This window comes from Rhea pennata, chromosome 1 (genome assembly GCF_028389875.1).
Source record: "Rhea pennata isolate bPtePen1 chromosome 1, bPtePen1.pri, whole genome shotgun sequence".
NCBI classification, from domain to species: domain Eukaryota; kingdom Metazoa; phylum Chordata; class Aves; order Rheiformes; family Rheidae; genus Rhea; species Rhea pennata.
In genome coordinates, this window is record NC_084663.1 from 72,650,068 (window position 1) to 72,669,457 (window position 19,390).

General features: G+C 38.4%; 1 protein-coding gene across 7 annotated transcripts in view; it reads left to right on the forward strand.

The window, feature by feature from the left end:
- The window catches only part of SOX5 (SRY-box transcription factor 5), a 650,623-nt gene that overhangs the window by 24,090 nt on the left and 607,143 nt on the right, over positions 1–19,390 (forward strand). For 2 of the 7 annotated variants that reach the window (XM_062591577.1, XM_062591571.1), the window contains exon 2: positions 16,061–16,098. The exons of the other annotated variants lie outside the window; for them this stretch is intronic. The gene's annotated coding sequence lies outside the window, so the exon portion shown is untranslated. The remainder of the gene's footprint in view (positions 1–16,060; positions 16,099–19,390) is intronic. 7 annotated transcript variants of the gene reach the window in all.

Here is a 19,390-nt window from a genome sequence, read left to right on the forward strand (position 1 = left end):
TTCCTTCAGAAACAAATCTCCATATTACTTAAAAAGAACAGAACTGAAACACAGCTGCTAGAGTTTGCATCAATTGCCTGTTGGTGCAAAGAGTCCGAAGGAAAGCTAGGGACAGAAATTGGGACAGTATATTGGAAGGCTTATGCAGATGTTATGAGTGCTCTACTTGCCCTGCTGTGTAATATTTCTGTCTTCAGGAGTGTCAGCCAGCATCTCCTGTAAGCACTGAATTAATGCAAAATTTTCAAAACTAGTGCTGAAGTACAGTGATGATGTATTACTGTAGTTCACCAAGACTGGGGATTAAATGTAGTAAATAAACTGCAGACAATTGAAGTCTTGGTTGCAGCTGGTTGTTTCCTAAATATTAATACAAATACTACCCTAAAAAAAGTAAAAGTTTAAAGGAATTTGTTGGAAAAACTATACAGGTGTAAAAGTTAAGAAAATGGCAGAGCAGAGATTGCCAGTGAAAATGACAGGTGATTTAACATTCATTAAAACTTTCAATTAGCACCTTGAAAAATTCCATAAAATAATACTGCATGTAAATAATGTGTGATGTTTCTGAGCATTCTTTTACCTGTTTTTAAGAAGAGAGAAGAGAGAGAGAAAGGGAGAAATGTACTGCAGAAATACTTACAATGATTTTTTAGCCCTTGGTTTGTTTGGGAGCTCATCAGTTTAGTGATGAATAAACCAAGTTTATTTCAGCTGTCAACATGGAGAAAAAATTGGCATGCATGAAAGTTAATCCTTTGTCTTACCAAAGATGAGCAAAGATTTTCCTATCTTTATTTTTATTGTAAATATTTGTGTTCTGAGTGGACCTTTGAAGACAGAACCTGAGAGAAGCTGCAGGGCAATGTTAAAAATGCTCTGATCAGTTAACTAATTACAGAGGTAAGCATATGACATGCATAGTTGCAGTCCTGTCTGTATCATCATCTAGAGTGCTCTCGGCTTCAGTGAGATTTCTCTTCATTGTTGGGAATACTGGATTTGTGCCTTTTCTTGTCAGTATATACTTAAGAACTGAGGAACACAGAACTGTGTCATATCAGTAATTTTTGTGAAAGTAAATTAAAAACTTAGCATTCAGAGCTGACTTAGATACTCGGTGTTAATCATACTGAAAAGAACTTCCTAAATCAGCCATATTCTGGTTGCTTTGTCCCAAAGAAATTGTATTCCTTGAGGGAAAGAAATGTCTTTGTTTTATAAAAGCAGGTGTAGGGTATAAACGGTGTAAGTGATTTCATATTAACATTATGAATAGATTTCTTGAATCTTGGGATTTGGATTCTTACTCCAAAAGAAGTCCATTGGTTTTGTCTTTTTTTTTCTTTTCCTTCTAAGTTACAATGTATGTTACTGAGCACTTTTGTAGTCCTGGCTGGAATCAAATACAGGAGAGCTCTGTGGTTCTTGGGATCCAGACTCCAGAATTAATTTACTCTACACTTGTGTTTGAAGTTCTTGCATTTGATCCTTAACCATCTTCATAATGTCATCATAATGGGATTCAATCATGGCATGAGTGTGGCTGTTTATACTGTTGACCCCCTTATTCTTCCTTCCTAAAATCTCGTTTCTTAAGTTGAGAATGTATGTCTACATCTCACGGAGTATTCCTGTTGTTAGCCTGTTAAAGCTCTGCTATCACCCGGCAAAATATATTTAACGTAGTTGAGGACTCAGGAAGAAGACATGAAGAATAGTGAAAAATATTACAGAATGACTTCAATTTTAGAGCTATCTGGCTTTGGAGTTGAGGGTGGGATGAAAGGATAAATAAGAAAGCCTCTGCCTAACATATCTGTTAAAATACTCAGGGCCTATTTGGGCCATTGTTTTATACATGCGGTTAGAAAATTTTTTTTTCTGGTTTTGAATCAGGTTGTCACTGTGCTTGTCTTACTACCACCTGTAATTGTTGACTAGATTTCTCCAAATAAAGACCACAGCTCCTTCCACACTCGACTGTGTCTGTACTTCAGTGTGGGCCATACTAGGCAGAGATCTCTGACTCAGACCAACTTTTATGGGCCATTACGGTCAGGGATGATCCTCTTTATATCAGACTAGCCAAGTCACTGCTGCAAAGCTCATGGCCTGTATTTTTCCTTGGTCCCACATGATGTTCCTGGGACAGTTCTGAGGCATAGCAATAATTGTTACTGTGGATTTTCAATTCAAAATGCCAGAAATACTGAGAGGATAGCATGGCAGATCATGGAGGGGATTTTTCAATGACTTAGCACTGAGGTAGTGTGTTTTGTGTTCTGCAGTGTTGGTTGAATAACTTTGGGGATGTCTGAGGATGAAATGTCTGCCAAGGTAGAAGGTACCACATTTGGCATGATAAGTAGACACAATTTGGGTAGCATTTGTACGGGAATAACTCTGCTGTCAGACTGTTTCTCCTTGGAGAGGACCATGGTTTGTTTCAGAAGAAAGCCAGGGAGCAACCTCGATTTTCTGCAGTGTGGACAATTAGGGCACCTGATTGCAGGAATAAAATAGTAAGTTAAATGAACAGTCTGAACACATCTGTAGGATTGAAGGCTAAATGAGAAAGCTCACTTGGAGAGACACCATCAATTTAAACATACCTAAAAAGGGGCTTGACCTTTCCATTCAGTCTTGTGGAACCCCTCTCTCAGCTAGCATGTGGATGAGAGGTGTACAGTTACACAGAACTACAGATAGCAGCAACAGGAAGGAAAAGACAATTCGCTCATTCAGTCTGCTATCTTTGCGCATTTGCCTGCTCTTGAATTGTTATTTTCAAAAGCGATCAGCATTGGCCTCTGTTGGCTTCCAGGAAGGCAATGGGAATTTTATAGCTGACGTCAGTGGGAGCAGAATGAGACTGATGCTAAGTACTTTTTTTAAAAATCCTGTCCCTAGTGTACAGTCAGTTTCATTGTTTTCCCGGATATTTTTGTGGGTTTTACACAGAGCAAGAAGGAGAAAATACATTTAAGAAAGACAAATTGTGATTGTGAAACCACAAAATTGTCAGAAAGACTTTGGGGGTAGCTGTGGGGCTTGGAATTGCTGTTAACTTCTGTTTCAGATTTGACTGGATTTTAGTATGATACTAGTGCTTTGAACATCATTCCTCCCTAGAGGACATACATAGTCAAAAAAGTCCACCCTCTGTGACACAAGAAAACTGGAAACAGTTCTACTGATGAGCTTCTGACTTACCTCACTAAATGAGAGAAGACAAGAATTTGGCCCTTTGAATTTCAATTTATGTTGTCCACCTAAAGCCTAGCACCCCTTATAAGTTTATGTGTTTGGAGTGGGATGCACAAAGAACGTATTTTTCCTCGGAGCATTTTGACAGGCTGATCCATGGTGAAACCTTTACGATGTCATGTGTGTTCCCCCTCGAGCTATACATCTAAAATTCTTTGACGTGAATGGGCAATACATATGTGTGTAGAAGGGCTATTTAGACCTAGGACTTACTGGTCATAGCACTGAAGCTAATCTCTCACTCTGCCATACCTGAGGATGAAGGATGACTCCAAAGAACAAGGAAAGGGGAAACAGGCTTGAAAGTGGGTATAGGGAGAATACACAAAATATGTCCCTGTCAATGCTGGTTAGTAATCTCTCCCTCCCTCTCTTGCCATGTCTTTTTTTTTCTCCCTATCCTACACTACTCATTAATTTCATGTATTGAAATACATGGTAATAAGGGTTTGTTTAACAGTTGAAGTGCTGACTTTAGAGGTATTTTGGATTAGGCAATATGTAGTAGATTTAAATGTGGAGAATTCCTATTCAGTCAGATGACTGAGGGTGGGGTTAGAAATTACCTCCACAAACTTTAGCCACTTGACAGTATATATTCTCAGATGCTGCACCAGAGAATTGTTTTAGTGGTATGTGGGGGAAAAAAATGTGGTATGTGGGACGAAAAACTGATTAGGCCGTTCAGCTTTTGCCCCATCTCCAGGGGACTGCTTTTTAGGTCAATCAGGAGAAATCTGTGGGGAGTGTAATGGCATTTGTTGAGCAATCAAAAACTTACCCTTGAGCCTACAAACTGCTCTTGTGGTATTTAAGAGAAAGAAAAGATAACCTGTGTTGTTTTCTTCCCTCAATCTTTAAGTGGAGAATAGTAAATGTTTAGCACTGACAGGAGTCTGTCATACAGAATTTTTGTTGTTGTTTTCAGTTGGACAGTTAAAAGTTCTTGTGAGGGGATAGTCTTAATGCAGATAATTTAGAGAGTACAGTAAGTAGTCATGTAAAATCATGCAGAACACGGTATTTGTTGCATTGTCAAATTATTGCATTATAAATGCAGTGTAACTTATGGAAGGAAGCAAAGTCTTGCACTAAAAACACACATTTCATTGATTTATATTCTGAACACTTCTTTGAGTGTAATTCTTTAAGCAATATTGCCCAAAACAAACCTTCCCCTTGCCTCAGTTTCTTCTTCTGCTAGAAACAGATAATAAGGTTTATCTGTGGAGGTTTATCACCTTGATATCTACTCTGAAATTCGTAGATGAAAACAGCACTAAAACTACAATTAAATGCAGCAGACTTAAAAAAGTGGACTGTCTAAAATACTGTTCATGTCTGTAAGATGAGAAAACTGCTGCTGCCAAGCTCATTTAATGATACATGTGAACTCTTGATAGAAGAGGAGCTGCAGAAGTCTGATTGCTGTACTGCAAAGCTGGTAGCCATTTCAAATCTTTCCATTCCCTCAGATGCATGTTTCTGTCTACCTGTGGTAAATCTTTTTCAAAGTGAAAAATGCATTCATCAATGCCACAGTCATGCAAATTGTTTTGCAAGAGGAAGACTGCTGCTGTCATAACAGCATGAAAGTTGATGAGGTTTTATATGCAGTGGTCTACACACATCTCGTAGGGCTTCAGGTTCAGTTTTCTGACTCATGATCTGAGAAGGAAGAGCTCATTCTTCAAATGCGAAGAGACTAGTTTTTTGGGGCTGTTTTATATATAGACCCTGAGATTATCTTTGTTTGAAAATACTTCTGGTATTTCTTTTGTTTGGAGTATAGCTTGTCATAGCATCATCTGAATTTATCACAGCATTTGTATTTCTTTCAATGTTGGAAAGCCAAAGCTCTCATAAAGATTTAAAATTGTCTGACAATGTCTAATCAGTTCATACACTGAGCAAGCTTGAGTAATAAGCACTTCTGAAGAGCTTGCACCTTAAAAAAAAGGAAAAAGTGAAGTACACTGATAATATTGCGGAGTGTAGAAAGGTTTAAAATTATTGGAGCACTTAATTTTTTCTATAATTGCTTCAATTTGAAGGGAACTAGGCAAAATACCAAGCTGAAAATGAGTGTCATTAATCGAAAAATTCATCAGTCAGAAAGTAGGATTTAAACCAAAATGCCCAGTTAAAACAAAAGCCATACTAAAAATGCTGGAGCAAAAACCTTGAAGTGATGAGGTTCATATTCCTCCTTATTGGCTGTTGACTTCTGAGGGTATTAGAATAGCTTCACACATTCATTTCACTTAAAAATGCAGAGGAGTTAAGGTAGAGTCTGAGGTGCTTTAGTTTAGAATGAAAGACAAAAAACTCAGGGAAACTCTGATTTCTTGCTTATTGCACCAAAGTAGATAACAATCAAATATGAGGATAAATTAGTTAAAGGTTAAAATCTTTCTGTAGTAAGCTGACAATAAGTTAAAATATTTAACACCACTGTGAATACCTTATGTTCAGCAGGAAGCTTTTAGGTACCATGTAATTGTATGTCATAATGATTTAATGAACTCTTTTTTTAAAAAAAAAAAAACAGTTATATCGCTTGAAAGATATCACACAAAACAAAAAAAAGATGCATATTACTGTAGTTCAAGGTTCTTTTCAAATTTCCAGATCAATAAGTTTACTGTTACAAGTCAAACTTGCCTAAGAGTCTTTCTTGTCTGTCATATTTTATACAAGCACTGACTGTTACTAAAGAAGGGAGAGGTAACATTTAATTTTTTTGTTTGTTTTTGGAAGGGAATGTAATACTGGTGCACATATGTTGCATCCCTGGAACTTACAAGGGCCTGGCAAGTGAGTCCTGGGCACATAGTTCCAATGCATTGCCTGGTGGATTTTCAGATACCAGCTATCATGGAGTTACAGGTACAGCTATATTCCAGCAAAAATATATACCCAACTTTAAACATGTAAAATAGTCATCTTGGAATCTGCAGGAAACCTCATGGACTGGAACTTAGTTCTGAGCTTAGGTATCACTGAATCTGACCTGTCTTGTTCTCCCTTTCTTTGCCATCACGCAATATAGTGCATCATGTGGTGCTTTGATGGGATGTGGACAACTGCTGCAGCCTCAATTTCACAACATTTTGCCTTCACCTGGCACCACGTAAATGACTGATGCGCAAAGTCAGAACAAATGAGTAGTGGCAAATGTGCCAGGGAGAGCCCTGGGCGTGCGCTTTGCTTCGCACGGCTCCTGACAGCATACGGGGTGCTGGCTGCCACTGCATTGCTGTGAAGGCGGCGTCACTTGTGCTCTGCCTGAGATCCCAGTGATGGCAGCTGGCTTGACAGTAACGCTGCCAACAACAATTTCCATGTCTCAGATCACCACCTGAGTGGCTGCAAGATTACGTGCTGATTGTTTCTCAACTATAAAAAAAAAAAAAAAAAAGGTCACAGAGAATTTCTGCTGCCATTGATCTTTTTATCTTTTTATGATCTCTCACACACAAAAAAAGGTATTTGGGCCAGAGTGCATCACCAGTGAAAAAATTGCTTGCAAATTCATTTTTTAGTAAATCGTTAGTGGAGAAGAATGATACACTTCATTTCCATCAAAAGTCTAATAATATAGTAACTGCTTCTAAAGTCAAGTTCTTATTCCTTTTGTTCATACTGAAAAATGCTGTGTTTTGTGCATGCTCCTGTTGACAGGATTAGGCTGGGCCAAAAGGCCATCCTGAAATAACAAAAAGGTTTGAGAGAAGGAAACCTGCACCTGTCCTTTAGTTTCTTAGGGCAAGAGCTATTATCTAACCTACAGAAAAAGCACTGTTGCTTGGCTTGAATGAAAAGTGATATTTGCCTCAGAATTTAGTATCGGGGGGGGGGGGGGGGGAATCCACCTCCTTTTCAGCCATGGCCTGCACCCTTCAGGCTCCCTTTGGTCGATAAAACCAAAGGGGCTGGAAGAGCTATAGCCTTCTCCTTGCAGTCTTGGCGTGACTTCAGATGTATGCCTGATGTGGAGCTCCGTGGGGATGTAGCAGGGCAAGCACACAGGAGATGCAAAATGGTGGAGTTTGTGAAGAAGGTGACTATTAATTTTTTTTATGCCTCTTTTACTTCTGCTCTTGCAAAAGTGCATGTTGCTTTACAGTCGAGAGCACTATGTTCAGGCTAGTTCAGTGTTTTAAAATGCTCTCAGACCGATGGCCCAATTTGTGAGGAGAGTTGAAGGAAAGCAGTTATGTGAAAAACAGTGTATGTTCGGGTCTGTTATTATTATTTAGCAAACACTCTACTTTATTTACTGAAGGATGATTGTAGATAATTAAAATTCTCTAGCAGTTCTCCAAAGAAAGGGATGAAGGGTCTAATTTTTGAAGGAAAAAAGGTGTTAGGTCAGGGCTGGAAAAGCTCTCCCCCAGGCCTCAGTTTGGCATTGTGTGTGAATTTCTGTTTTATCTCTGCTGATGTATCGCTCTCCTTCAGCTAAGCAGCTTCCACTTTGTTGTCTCCTCTGGTTCTGTGGCATCCGCTGCTTGTGCCACATTTACCTCACGCTTTCAGTGTTCTGATCTATGTGCTCAGGTTCAGTCTAGCGTGCTACAGATAACTTGTAACCATTGACTTGAATCAGTACTCTGAGAAATTTTTCCTGTCTGTACATCTCCCCCCCCATATGTACAATAAATATTAATAATTTCAAATACTAAAGAACTTGATAATCACTTCAGATGACCCAACTTTATGCCAAATTTATACCTCTGATATTCTGCTTTCATGCTTTTCTTTCCCTCTGTTTTTCATCTCCCCTCTTGTTAGTGGCGACATAAATCGTCCTCAGAAGCACACATACACTGCAATCTGTGGTGCTGGAAATTAATACTTTATAAATAGTTACAAGTTTTGCTTTTTTTCCACTCTCTCACCTGAACCTAATCCTATCTTCAGTGCAGAATGAATAAAAGAAGTGAGAGGAAGAGCACTGATGGTTAGTTATATAGTAATTTCACTGCATTTTGATTAGCCTTGGGCTCAGTTTGGGTTTGTAATCCACTCATAAAGGTGGATATACACTCAGAGAAATGGAATCCTGACTGCATTTTTGGAAGGGATTTTGATGTTTTCTTTTTATGCTGGAAACCAAATTCACACCACTAAGCAAGGGTGATGGGAGGGAGGAGATGAGAAACTGCTCCATTTTGGAACTTCATGCATGTTTTTAAGTCAATTTTTGTCCTTCCAGTGCTCTGTGTCTAGTAGTGTTAACAAGAACTGTTGTTCAATATGCTTATTCATCAAGGTTATTCTTTTTTACTTCCCAGAGAATGTTAGAAGGCTTAAAGAGATGCAAAGCTGACCTGTTATCTGTTGCCATACTTGCTATGTTATGTATCTGTAACATACCTGTAAATGTAGAAGAACCTGTGATTATACCTCTTTTTGAAATAACTGGTTTCGTGCAAATACAATAGCAAGTCACAAACAATTTAATCATTAATCCTCCATTAGCGTACCTTAAAATGTACACTGCACTCCATTTCATGGTCTTAATAATCCTTATTTTTCTGTTAACTTCTTGATGTTTGTAGCATGGAGTGCACGTGGTGCAACCCTGCACTAAAAGCAAGACCAGCTTTGAAGTTAGATCCTATTTTAAAGTTAAATCAGGTTGCTCAGGCTCATGAAGTGTGGCAAGCAGCATTGCCGCTTGTACACCAAATGGGGAAAGTACGGTTGTACAAACTTTCTCCACGCAACCTGGCCAAGTGAGCTCAACATCCACAGCTGAAACCCTCACAGTGAAGGAGAGCTTATTAGTTGCTAGTGAGCTGCTCTTTGTATGCCCCCTGCCCAAGCTGCAAAGGATGGCTCAGCCGCTGTGCATGAAGGCCAAGGGCTTCCAGCATCTGATCTCACAAGAGCTCTGTGGCTGTTGGTGACTAGGCTCTTCAGTAGCAATTTCAAGAAGCTCCACAACTGAAATGTGTTGGCTAGCTAACTTACATGAGGAGATTATTTCTAATGCAAGCATTGATCTTTTTGAGTCCTGCCAAGCCCTTTTAGTTAGTTTCTCAAGTTAAATATATGTGGTAGGTGTTTCGAACTCCGCTATTGCTTGAAAAGGCATTTTATTTTTAAATATATTATATGCCAATTGTGTCTTGTTCTATGAAAGGAAGTAAACATGAGCAAATTATCTCTATAACATTCATCCTTTCACATGAATGTACTCCATAAATTGAAGGGTTCTGCTTTTTCAGAATGTCATATAAAAGTATTCCATGCTTCTAAGTGTGGACATAAGAGTAAAGAGACTCTGATTTATCCTTTTTTTAAGACAGAATAATCTGAACTTAAACAGTGTCAAGCATTGATTTTTAAAATAGGGGACTGAATCCACCAAGGTTTTGATGGGAAGATATGCCAGTTTTTTTATTTCTACAAAATACCTTTTGTTATAAGAGTTCTTTCTACAGCCTTTTCAACGAGTGCCAAGTGACTGTAGACTACTTTGAAGAGTCTGTGAAAAGTGGCTGAGAAAAGCAAGTGAATCTTAACAGGCTTGAAGTTGTTATGCAAGGGTTTCAGTTTTTATTGGGAAGTTTTCTACAAAGTGAAAAAGATCATAGCATGTTTTGGTAGGTACTAGTATGTCCCAGAATCAGAGGGCTAAAACTGAAAAACTCAAACTGCATCTGTATAACGACTTTAAAATGTCATGAGTATGGAATGTCATGGTATAGGGTGGTCGTGTGCTTAGTAGTTTTGTGGGGATCCAGAGCAAGGGACTTACCAGTTGCAAACTAACGTTTGGTTAGTTTTTAAATGACATCTTGTCACATAAATATCAGTAGCAGTGATGTAGCAGGAATATATGACTGAGGGTCAAGGGAAAAAGAATGTCTTTTAGTAGATACTGGCTTTTATATTGGCTCATAGCTGACTGTACTTTGAGCAGGAGTTTGGACTAGAGACCTTCTGAGGTTCCCTCCAACCTGAATTTTCCTATGATCCTATGAAAGCAATTGTGGATCTGCAGCGTCTTTTTAAAATATCTGTCTTTTTTTTCCTAGCTCAGATATCTAAATTAACTGGAGGATTTTTCTGTTTTTCAGGTAGTTGGGTAAAAACATGGATTCTGGTTATAGAATTTCCTTCTAAGAGAAGGCACTCATCTTGCATATGTGGCACAGCTTCGTATGTGCTACATCACTGTCCTCACTACACTTTAGAGTTAGAAGAGATTTATACAGAGACCAAAGCTAGTGGTGGAGTTGGAGCTGCCCAGCAGGAGCTGTGAGTATCTTCTTTGGGCTGACGGCTAGGGCAAAGGCATTGGGGAAAACTTCATCGTGGGGGTTTATTCTGTCTAGAATGGCACATGTGTAGTTGCTTCTTCTTTGGACCCAACAGGGACTATTATTTTTTCATACAACTGTGAAACGTTTTGTCACAAGAGATGACCTAAAGTGTAAATGTGTTAGAAAGCAATCAGACAAGCGAAGAGAAGAAAGGTCCATCAAAGTTGTTGGGTTACTTGGGAAGTCCCTGAGCTGGGAGTTCCAAGGAGTTGGGAAAGTATCTTGAAGGAAGGATCACCATGTATCTGACCCTTTTCTGTAGACTGTTTCTGAGTATATGGTCCTATTACTGCCAGAGAATGGGATAGATTGGCCTTTCGGCTGGCTTAGTATGACCATTCATGCAGTCCTGTGAAGTCCTTTTGAAAACTATTTTACGTGGTTGTGTGAACTGCAGAGTGTAACTGGACTGCTGATACTCCTTGTGTGGTGAGAATTTGCTGCTTGGGGTTAAACTAGCTTTGAACTAGTTGATGGCTTATGTTGCCATTTAAAAAACTCAGCAATGAATGTGCTAGATATCACCATTATTTTTTATTATTCGACTTCTCTTTGCAGAAAAAGCTGTTAAACTAAAGCAAATAGAGAGTCTGACTGCTGAAGTGAGAGCCTGTTTTAGACTAAATGTCCTACATCAAACTGCTTGTCTGTGTACTGAAATATGCTCAGGTACTTAGTATGCTCAGGACTTTGGATCCAGCAGGGACTAGTATTTTGTCATACAACTGTGAAACTCTTCCTTTGAGACTGTTTCTTTGAGACTTTAACAAAAAGCTAGATGAAACTTCATGAGAGTCTTCCAGTGTGCAAAACTGATGCATAGAATGGACTGTCGAGGCTGGCAAAATAATACTGATACTGAATTAGTGACTGCATTTTTAGATGTCATTTGCAAACAGTAGGGAAAAAACCCCTAAACTTAAGCATTTTTATAAACTCTCCCTTTATATATGTTTCTCATTTTCAAAATAGCTCTAACAGTGGTTTTGGGGAATTAAGTGTTCAAATCTTGCAGTTAGGTCTCTGTGCTTTTGTCAAGCTCCACTTAAATCAGCAGGGCTCCACAGCAGCACAGAAGTTTGTCCACTAGGCCCCAGCTGCAAGCCTGGCAGCAGACTTTGTTTGTGCGTTGGTCTTAGTTGCTCTGGATTGGAGCCAAAGTTTCGCCTCTGCTTAAGGGCAGCATAGTGCTCTGACAGGCCTTCTGCTGGTGCAAAGAGCTGCTGGGCTGTAGGCTGATCCAGTGTGTTTTAAATATATAATGCAAATTAAGTAATATCCCTAATTTACTGTTAGCACTTCGACTTTTGCTGCTAAAGCCTGGTCATTATCCCATTAAAGTTCATCCTCCCATTAAAGTTAGTGACAAAGTTGTTCTTCGCTGTGAGCAGGGCTTGGTTTTAAGCGTTATCATTAGGGTTGGATGTGCCTGTGCTTCTTTTTGGGCTGTAGGATTTGCATAGCTTCGTTTGTTTAATCCCGTTGACTAGTTGTAGGCTTACATTCTTTTCCAATGTCTTTCTGGTTTGTTTTCTCAAAGTGATGGGCAGGCCTTTCTGAAACAACTCTGATCCTCTAATTGATCTGGTTTTGGAGCTCCCACCGAATTCAATAGATGTTCTGAGCATGGAACAATTGCAGGATCAGGACAATGTCTATTTAAGCTCAGTTGAGTTGTATAAAAGTATCTTTTTTCATCCCTTCCAACAGGAAATTGATTTCATGCGTTTCAATCCTTTGGCATATTGATTAAACTACTATTTATTATTTAATTTTATACTAAAATGTGGGTTTGGTCTCTAGAAGGAAGAATGGGCAACGTTTTGATAGAACAGATTCCTCAAGAAGTGTTTATGTTTTTCCATCTTAAGATACAGCACTACTGTGCACCTTGGAACAATGGTGACTAAAACGTCTTGACAACAGGGGCAAGAGTAATGGCAGGGGTAGCAAAGACATGAAAAGTTTTGAATAGCAACGTTCTTCAGTGTTGGGAAAGTAATAAAAGGTCAGAATGAGGCTCAGTAGAAAAGCCATTATGAAGGGAATGGGCGGAATTCTAGTTTTATGTTGCTGTCAAGACTTTGGATTTGTTTTATTTCCATTCTGACAAATATTTTATTTAGTTTAATTTAGATTATTATTATTTGCTTTAACTCATGCAGCTTTACTAAATGTGATTTTTAAATGTGCACAACTGTAAATGGCTGTTTTAGAGACTTTCTTCTCTTTTTCTTTTTTATTTTGAACCTTTTGTGTACTGAATTCTTAACCAAGAATTATTGTTTAGTATTATTTACTCACAGCCAGGCTGTGCTACCATAATACAGACTGAGTAGCACCATACTTTGCTATTAACAATACTAACTTCAGTAGGACTGCTTAGGCAGCAGAGTGGGTGCTAGTGAATGTCTTTCACATACTGTCAGAAGTCCTTGCCTTTAATTGAATTCTGCTGCCTCTGCGGTCGGTGTTGACATCTCCATTGACTTCAGTGCCAGCAAAAGACCAGCTGTGACTGCTTTGGTAACATCACCCTAGGATTTACTTTCTTGACCCTAGTTAGTTAAAAAGACATTCTGCCCCCATTAGCAAAGATATGTTTTGAAAACACATAGATTTGTGTGGCTTAAAGAGATACGTAGCGGGGTATCAGTGTTGGAGTCTGTCTTCATTTTCATTTGGTTTTGATCTAAAAACATTTTGGCATGATGGGGTGCTCATGTAAAGTAGCCCTTCTCTTTCTTTCTCCCTTCCCCCTATGTAAGAGCAGCAAAATTGGCCAATGCAATTGAAAACCAGCATTCTCCAGATAAAACTTTCTTCCAGGTATCACACTGGTTCTTCAGCAGATACTCAGTTAGTATGTCTGGGTAGCCAGTAGATTTGGTCTGTTTCCAGCCTAAACAATTTGTAGTGACCTAGTGTGAGGAGAGCCTGTACAAGTCGTATTTATTTCTTCTCTACTGCATTTCTTATTGAGCCACCATTTTTATTTCTCCTGGAACTGTCTGATAGCAAGATCTCACTGTAGTCAGTGCTGAAAGTTTGGAAGTTCTATAGAAATGCCCTCCCAGAGTTGTTAAAGGCAGATTAGACCATCATTTCAGCAAAGAAATAGTCCAAACCCAGGATCAATCTCCTTGTTAGTTTTATACAGACAAAAAAAAGCTTTGTTTTGCAGTTTTTTTGGGCAGTTATCAGTTTCTGGTCTTCTTGTTTTGTAGTGGAAGGGGTTTGATTTAAAAGTACTTGTGATTTCTCTCTACTGCTGTGGAATAAAATACTAAAGCTCTCCTTTACTTCAGCGGTGGATGAACTATGCCACAGGCTGAATGCTTGGAAATCCCCACCTTAAAAGTCTCATGATGAGCCCCATATGCGTTGCACCACTGCTGTGATAGAGGTTAGTCTCAAATATAAGCAACGAGTACGGCAGCTGCCAGATTGCAGCGCACAAGATGTAGGACCCCAAATAAACAACTTACCCTCTCACTGTTTCCCCTTCCATTATGCATGGGGAGGAGTTTTCTATTTTATTTTTTGTTTCTTCATTTGTTTTTTGCGAAGCGCACTCAGCAGATGAGAGAGCACCCTTCCTTGCCTTCTCAGTGTAAAATGAATGTAAAATGCATTTGGATTCCTGAATTCTTTGAGTTTACAAAAATGTTTACTCTTTCCCTTTTGCCAAAATTTTAATTCAAAATTGCTAGACTAAAATTAATTTCCTTGAAAATTGTTTCGTCCACTGGGGAAAGGAAATGTTTTCAGTATTTAAATTTATTTGTAGATTGGTTTATCATATCTTTTTTTTTTCTTTTTTAACTTCTCCAACTATGTACTCTTCAGATTCTGTTTAACCATCTAGATTTCCTCTGTGCCCCTTCTGGTTAGCTTTATTAGCAGTGTACCTTCCTTTTATGGAGTTCTACTTTTTCATTTTTTTGTCTTTGAATGGATTCCTCAGATGGGAGCGTTGGCTGCCTACATGTTGTTCTGGGTAGCATTATGTGCTATCTATTTAATTGGAAATTAGGCTTCCCTTGGGAGTGATGATGACAACATGGGGGATCAAGGTACTAAGCTGTCCCTCTTACAGGAGGGCTACTAGTTAAAATCTGCCAGAGGAAACTTCTTTGCATGTTGTGGTTCTTGATACTGCTGGGCTTTTGTCTGAACCTCACAGCCTGGTGGATAATATACTCAGATTCCTGGGATTCTACACTTCTCATATGTTGCAGGCTCTCAAAGGTTTTGTCTGCAATGCTGCTCTTGTATATGCTTGTTATTTTTAAAGAAAATGAAAGTATCCAAACTCTCAGGTTGACCAGCATTCATTTTAAGCCTTGGATGAGTTTTAACAAGAAGAACATTCCCGTTTGTTCTAACAGAGCTATGGATAAAGTTCTTGATTACAAAATTGGAAACTAAGTTACCAGCAAAAAGAAGGAAACAGTAAAATGCATTTCTAGATTATATTCACAACCACATTTCCTCCTTACTCGAAACAGTACCAGGTTAAAGTGGGGACTGGCAATCTAGTCCCCACTGGTACTGCTAGCCCTGAAAGATTCACTTGTGCTACATCTTTGCTCTGCCTTCACATCAGTTGAAATTTCCTTTTTCCAGGCTTTTTGCAGAGCGATGTCTGCGGGTTGTGCTGCTGCTCAATGCAAAGGAAGTGAGTGGGGTCCTTGCTCTCCCCTGGCTATGGGCTGCTTCGAGTTGCTGGTCCTTCTGTGGTCTCTAAATCAGCACGTTGATGCTAGTTGATATAGTTTACTTGGCTATGTTCAGAGCATGTTCAGAGAGAAGTATGTTTTTGTACATACATGTTAAGTCTTCATAGAGATCATAAATTTCCTAATAAATATAAATGATAATTATACTTATCATAATACATAGTATTATGTCCCTCATCCTTCAGTCCATCTCCCTTCCACATATCTTTCATTTCTGAGGTACTTCATCACATTGGTGACCCATGATTTGGTGAAAGTGATTCAAAGCTGGTTTATTTGAAACAAAGCATTTTCATTCTTTTTTTATGTAGAGCTACATAGTAAGCTGACAAGGGGATAAAACAAAAAATGGCTGTTCACATGTGTTTTCTCACCTTCTTCTTGATCTTTTCCTGCAAGCATGTGATTTTTACCTTCAGCCCAACTATCTCTGTTCCTAGGCCAGAAGAAAACATAATATACTGCTTCAGCATGATTTCTGAAAGTCTGCTCACATATATGCCGGTTTGCCCTAAGCTAGCATCTTCACAGGATAAGTAGAACTATTGTTCATAGTTTCAATGTGGGAAGAAATATTCTGCTAATATGTGCCAGCCAGTAGTGTCCCCGGCTTCGTAATTCCGCCATTGTTCTCCAAAGAACCTTGCTATTCTTTACATCACCTTCTATCTGCTGTTTTCAGGTCCTGTTTGCCTTTTCCCCCTGCAGGTTCCTTTGGTGTGTTTGGACAGGATAAAATCATACAGGTAAACTAAACTCCCTGTGATAGCTATGAAAAATAATCTGTGTAACTCCTTCATTCTCCATGTGAAGATACATGTTCTGCTAGTTCAGATTTTCATTATTCTGTGGTACTGATGTTTTTCTTACCTTACTGTTTGCTTGTTGAGAGATTCTTTTATGATGCAGTAGGAAAGCCTTAATTGTTTGCCTTAATTGTTTTTTATATTTTGGTGCCTTAGCATTGACAATTCTGGTAAATTTCAATTCTCAATAAATTTGCATTTTTTTTCAATAAATTTGCAATCCTCAGTAAGTTCTCAATAAATTTTGTTCTCAGTAAATTTCATTCTCGGACAATTTTTGTTTCATGTATGGGTTTTGTTGCTTACTACAGGTGCAGTGTCTTTAGTATTTAGTTGTAGCAGAAATGCCACTGGGAACAAATTCTTTCTCATGATGAAGAAAACTTTTTTTATTGGGAGCACTTGCTTCCTTTGGTTCCATGCTGGAAAAGGTGAGAGTCCATGTTTGTCTTCTGGAGTTTGAATAGCTGAAATGAGTAATAAACAATTGACTATTTCAGAATAAATTAACTATGCAAGTGAATGGAGTTTTTGCTTTCAGATCCTGAAATCTGCTGAGTAGCAGTCAGCAATCTCACATCTGCTGCAAGAGTGACACTCTGCTTGCTGCAAGTTTGGTGAGACTGTTCTGCTTTATGTTTAGGGGGCTAGGACTTTAAAGGTATGATGGAAGTTAACATCCTATTAGTTAAAACTGTTGTATGCGCTTTTGAACTGACATTCTGAATTCAGAGATTTTTGTAAAGTAGAGGGAAGAGAGTGCTGTTGTGTGTCAACTACATACTGTAGGCCTTGCTGTTTGTAACTCATTGTCTCAGAGTAATTAACTTGCTGTGGAGAGTAGGATAAAAAAATCAATAAATTCCAAGCATGTGGACACTTGCCGGATTCGTAGTTTTGAATGCAGTCTTGCAAGTGTCAGAGTAGATCCCATAAACTGCCCTGCCCCAGGGAAGCCCTTGCAATGGAAACGGATTTAAGTGAAATGTTCTTGTTAGCTCTTTCTGTGGTTTAGATTAAACTAACAGGCCAGGGCTGGACATCTGATCCCATGTTGTGAAGATTTTTCATGGCCACTTCAAAAGCACATCATGCTTTCTACTCCAATTATGACCATTTTTCATGTGTCAGTACAATACGATTCACTACTGTGTACCTAGAAGCCAAAAAACAGATGAAATTTTTGATGTACCACTGAAAGCTGTGGTTACTTCTGTAACTTAGGTTTGCTTTTTTTTTAATGTGAGGCATGTTTGCTGAGACCATTCTGTTTTTTGTCTTTCTCGCTGTCACCTTGCTTCTTCTCTTTCTTTCTCTCTCACAGGTTTACTTTTACATTTAAATGAATTGTTACTCTGCTCTGTGTACTTCAAGAATTACAGGAAAACTTAGCTTGGATTTTTAATATATTGAAATGACTGATTTTTAATCTAGTTGCAATTTGTTTAACTTTATGGCCAGCTAAGAGCTTTGAACTTCTTGTAAAACATTGTATAAAGTACTGGGTGTTCTTGTACTTCCTAATTCTGCCTGGCATTTACAACAGTTCTTTCACTATCTGTAAGGGTATGGCTCCTAGCACTGCCAAGACGAGCTTTGAGTCTGATCCACGCCATTGATATGAATAGGAGTTGTTCTATGGACCTCAGAGGGAGTTGATTCAGACTATCTTGCTTTACCTTTGCAAACTCAATACCATGTTATTTTCCTTGATAGAAATCTTGGCACTACTGAAGTCATTGGGGTATTTGCTGTAGAATTCAAAGGAGGCAGGATTTCAGCTAGAATATTTAGTATCTCATAGTTTAAAATAACCTAGTTAAAGATCTTGGACTTGACTTGGACATTCTGCTTTGATACATACACAGGTGATGAAGCTAAACGGAAATTTCTGTACTGACACTTGATTAAGGTCAGAGTTACTAGTAGATACTTGCTGTTAACTACAGCTGTATAGGACAGAATTCACTAAAGTCTGTAATTTGCCCATTAAAGGAAAGCCTGCTGCATTGAAAATATGTCTGAGCCAAAAGGATACCACCTAAGTGGTAACGCTGACTTTAAATCTTGTTGTGTGGATATTTGTTTTTAATAATAAAAGTGCATATTTTCACTGCAAAAAGGAAACAGATTTTTTTTCTTAATCTGGTTGCATGTTTATTTATTTATATGTATTTCAAGTGGCAACATTTCATATGTTTGTGAGCCAGCCAAAGGAACCCTGAAAATCATCAGGTTGTCTACTCTGACAGAACCTTTCTAGGAGTCCTAAGAGATTTTCCATCTATGAACTGAGTAATAGTCTTGTAACTTTCATAGTCACCTCTAAAAACAGGATTCACAACTATATACAACTTGATGTGAATATGTTATCCTGCTCATGTCTCCCAACCCTTACCCATATAATACTTTATGTGTATGGCTAGTGCTAAATATAGTCAGATTTCTACAACAGCCTTCCAACAGAATCTAGTAGATGCCCAGCTAACTAGTTTGTTCTTAATTCCCTACATCAAGGAACATAAACACCAGATTTGGTATGAAACATAATCAAGAACCATAATCTTGTCTGTATTGTTGCTATGTTTTTCTTTACAACAGTCTTTTCAACCAACAGTAAAAGAAAAAAGGCATCTGAAGAGCTCTTTAATGTAGTTCATGAGTCTAATTTAGAAATTCAATCATAAGATCTGTGTTTAAAAGTGTATGTTGGAATATATGCCTGTGCATACTCTTCTTTAATACAGTGGTCTACTGAAAGCTTACACTTAGAATTTCAAAAAAAAAAAAAAAAAAAAAACCAAGGTTGCTTTATATTTCATAAAGTTTTAATTTTTAATTTTTTGAAATCTTTTTAACAATTACCAAGTAACTAAACTCGTAAACTGTTTTTGTCTGCCCCAAGGGTTCCTTCTCTTCCGCTATGTGTTGAAGGGAAATCTGAGCCTAAGAACATTAAAGAGGAAAAACATGTCTCATCTACTTGTCACGGCATCTATACTTTGCCATTTTTTTGCCACCCAAATGTGACAGGGCAGCACATAAATGTGTGAAGTCTGTCACAAATGGCAGCCGGGAATTCAGGAAAATGAGATCTGCCTTTTAGAGTCTTTTGCATTTAAATCCTGTAAAGTGCTGGTGCGTTTCAGAAAGGTTATGCTAAGCCCGTTGTGTATCCTCTGCATGGAACTCTATGAAGGATATATGGGTTAGGAGAACATGTGATGTTCCC